This window comes from Gobio gobio (genome assembly GCF_949357685.1).
Source record: "Gobio gobio genome assembly, chromosome: 8".
In the NCBI taxonomy this organism is placed as follows: Eukaryota; Metazoa; Chordata; class Actinopteri; order Cypriniformes; family Gobionidae; genus Gobio; species Gobio gobio.
Window position 1 is genome coordinate 44,636,220 of NC_137114.1, and position 4,405 is coordinate 44,640,624.

Below are 4,405 nucleotides of genomic sequence, written 5' to 3' on the forward strand. Positions count from 1 at the left end.
TAAAAATGGGTCTTCAAAAATACATTAACATCATATTAATCCATTCACAGCTGCTGAAGCCACACAAATGAGTGCCACAGAATCCAATACAGTCAACTATGATACAGAAAACAGATTTGATATTGTGTTGAAAAATAATAATTAATTATCACAGCTAGACTGGTTTCTTGCTCTTCCCTCTATCATGTTCATGTTCTATCCTGTTCTTCTTCTTCTAAACAGTTTGCCCACTTGTACCCTACAGTGTATAACTGATAAACAGATGATGTGGTCACTGATGTGGTGTAGCCTTTTCTCAACCAGAGGAAGAAGTTGTAACATCCCATTGTCAGGCATTCTCCAGTCCTGGTCTAAAAGTAAAAGAAAAAACACAATTCAAATTAAGTTTAATGTAGTCAGGTTAGCATATGTTCTGCATGATTTAAGCAGTGGTTGGCTACTCTGGGCCTCAGCATCCATTGTCCTGCAGATTTAGCTCCAACCTCAAACCCACCTGCCTATAATTATCTATAAGTAAACCTGAAGACTTTAGTTACAAATTCCAGGCATGCTCGATTAGTCTTGGAGGTAAACTCTCCATTTCAAAAGGCCCAGATTTGCCCATTCCTAATTTAAATTTACAAAGCCGCAGTCAGTACATTATATAATATACACATTGAAGCATTATGTATATAATATTGCAGCACATTATATTAGCCAAGTACTGACAAAAAAATATTTTACCCATATCAACAGCAACCTTTTAAACAGCAGATCTTTAAAAATATATTTTAGAAAGGCATGGTCTCTTCTTAGCCTTTGCCAGCGATGCTAGATTTCTTTTAAGACAACATACTCTTCTGTCACTTGTTTCAAGAGCATCACTTGTGATAGCCTGCACAATGTAAAATTGTTAAAATAAGGCAATACAATAGGTACAGAGGCACAAGACTTACCATGCTTATGAAGCACCCATGGCCATGCATAGTTCTCAGAGACTGGAGTTTTTGCCTCTTGTATTCCTCCTTGGCTGCACATTAGTCTTTTCCTGTAGAATCTTCTGAAGTGTGTGCCTTCTCTTGCTATCCATCTTAAAACACAAATGCAATGTGTTTTAGTCTGTGGAGTATAAAGCCTTGTTTCAAGCCAAAAAACTAACCAGATATTTCACATAATTCAAAGAACATTTACTATTTGATTCCTAATATATGCCACAACTCATTATCTTCCAAAGCTACACAGAACCACCCATGGTCTACAAAACAATAGAGAAATACCTGGAGTTTATACCAACTAAATGCTTTTTTTAACCCTTCAATACATGTCTGCTTTTATCTAAGACAAACAGACGGTGCCATTTTTAAGAATTGAAGGCCAAAAGTGTTCCAGCCTTTATGCTAAAAGGCAATCATTTTAATAATAATTGTATCAAAAAGGGAAACAAATATTTACCATTTTAGATAAATCCAAGATACAGAACCTAATTTGCTAATTTTAGGAGTTATAAAAAGATTTAGACATGAATAATGGTGTGTATTTTATCAGAGTATAGAAAGAATGATCACAGCTGTCCTTTGAGAGATCAACATCAAATTCTGTACTACATATTAAAGCAAGACAATACATCAATACAAGACATACCAATGGACTTGCGCACTTTTCTGTCGTCTTTGGGCACAAGATGGCCATGTTCCTTCCTCACCCTAAACAAAGGACTTATTCGATTAGCTTGCTTCGATATAAGGGTCTGGTCTTTCTTCTCTGCTGTAAAACAAGAAAGTCTCACTTACTGATATACTAAAAATATTATTTACCTGATTACGGCAAGATTCACTACAACTAACTAGTAGCTCTTGTGAGGGTTGGCTCATAAAAGTAATCTGCAAGTAATCCTGCAAAACAGAAAGAAAGGAAATTTCATTACATTGCATGCAAGTTGTGATTTCATACATAACTGTTTCTTTCTTTAAAAAGTGTTGCATAATTAAATGTTAAATACATTTATGAAACAAGTTCACTGATAGGTGTGCATTTCCATTATTAAAAGTATATTTTTAGTAGCACATATGAATTTGTTTAAAAATGTTGATTATTTACTTGATCTTTTGATCACGTAAATTATTTACATGCAAACAGGACGTTATCAGCAGTGCAACTGATGACAAAATAATAGAATATCTGATGTTATGTGAGCATTTCCGCTCTTGCAAACAGAGGTAGGTCATGAGGTGTGAAGAGACCTCCCCAATGGCCCAATTTGTAATCATTTTAAAGAATACATTGGACCTAATATAAACTTTTCTTTCTGGGACTGCTTTCCAAGAAGGGGAGCAACTGATTTACAAAAATCATGATAAATATGTACAGGAATTGAGGCTGTAGCCAATGGCAGGAGTCGGAGTAAAAGCTGCAGGATTATGTATGAGTATTTGTACAAATATGTACGAGTATCATATGAATTTGACAGTTTGTTAAATCTTGTGAATTATTAAGACTTTGAGAACATGTTCTCACTGATTGAGCCATGGGGTTTGTAAGAATATGTTTAAGAAATAACAAATGCTTGATAAAGAGTTCAAACCAACACATACTTACCATTGCAAATATTTGCTGTTGCTGCTTTCGGTCTTCTCCATTACTTTTCCATGAACAAGAATGGGCTGACTGAGTCCGAAAGGCCCTTTTGGTCGTTTCAGGTAAAAAAAAAAAAAAAAGAGAAAAAGTCATAATATATAACAGATACATTATATACAGGACAAAGTACTATTTACATCACAATATTTGGATTTTACATTAAAAGGCATTAAAAAGCATGGTAAGTGTTGTGGATACTGTCTATTTACAACAATCATCACATTACAACTAAGGTTGTTTTTATTGTGCTTCTACTACAAATGCCACGTTGGAACTACACTAGTTGTTATTATTAAATATGAATAACTGTTTAAAAGGTCTATAGCACGTCACGTGACAGTGTTTAATCGCCCTATTAGCAAGGTGTGTTGATTTAGAAAGCAAAGAAAAGCGAAGCCTGAGTGGAAATGAAAGATATAATGCAGTGACTGAACATAATCTGATCAATAACGACAGAAAATACTTTATATCAAATATTCATGGCTACTCACCAACATGTGGCCCACGTGCACTGATGCCAAACATCGCGATGTATTCTGAATGAGACTTCTTCAGCGAGATTTCATACCGATAGAATACCGGCAAAGGTTTCCCATTGAAAGCAATGGAGTTCCCAGTTCGTCTATAGACTGACGCCGAGGGGTATGGCCGTGCCTGTAGCGTCTTCACTATGACGCCGGGGTGCGGAGGGAAACGCAGATCGCTTTTGGGTCTTTTCTTCACACAAATCAATCGTTTGGCCTCGGAACAGTTGGAATACTTGACATTTTTCAATAATGTGCATGTTGTCTGTTATATTCTGTGTTTTATATCATATAACGCAAATGGGTAGGTTAAGGGGCGGGGTTGGGCTACTTTCAAACGTGTCTGAATAGCGTAAATACAAATCAATAAATGTAAATAAAATAATGCTGGCTGATTAAATTGAGAATCATACTCCAACATGTCATAATGGAAAAATTATAACCCAATAAATAGTTACATCATGATAACATTCACATGCCCAATACGTCTGTGTATAGGGTTGCCACCCGTCCCGTAAAATACGGAATCGTCCCGTATTTACAAGCAAAATGACGCGTTCCGTATCAAACCAATACGGGACGCGATTTGTTCCGTATTTTACATAGGTCACACATAGTTCAATAAACACACAAGGATTTTGCAGTGTGGAGAATACTGATAGCAAATATAAACAAATCAATTTCACAATAAGTAGTACAGGAGCTCATTTGTGCGTGATGGCGTTTTAGCGGCTTTGTTGCCATAGCGGCGGAGTCTAGAGAAACTCGTGTGCCTGAAAACTTGCGCGTTTTTTTAAAAACATGTCGAGCTCGCGTCGCGTCCACCGTTTGAACGCAAGAGGATCTCCAGATATAGAGCTGAATATCAAAAAGGTATCAATGGGTCTGTCCAGTAACTCATGATGAACCTCAGGCCAACTGCACACTTTATGAGAAGCATTGATCAGTGTCTCAGACTGACTGACTTAAAGCAGCAGCGGTGACAGGCACATCTGTGCTTCTAAAGGTAGCCTATAGTTTTTTTAATGGATAATATATTAATATAATATTCCATAGATTATCAGAGTTTGGCAGACAGAATTATTATTTTTTAGACGGGTTAATTAATAGATCATAGCCTAATAAATGTAATTATTAATTTATAATTTAGCTACGCTATAATCATACATAACCAATAATCCTGTCTAAAGTTTGTATAAAGTTTATGAAATAAAATAAAAAAAAGATAAAAATGGGACAAATAACTACATGATAATATAGTCATAATT

General features: G+C 35.7%; 1 long non-coding RNA gene across 1 annotated transcript; it reads right to left on the minus strand.

The window, feature by feature from the left end:
• Nucleotides 1–269: 269 nt before the first annotated feature.
• On the minus strand, nt 270–2,996 carry LOC307130884. Its single transcript, XR_013817100.1, has 5 exons — nt 2,575–2,996; nt 1,794–1,871; nt 1,621–1,743; nt 936–1,069; nt 270–350 (listed from the first exon to the last, which is right to left on the minus strand). It is a non-coding gene; the product is annotated as an uncharacterized lncRNA (long non-coding RNA).
• Nucleotides 2,997–4,405: the final 1,409 nt, after the last annotated feature.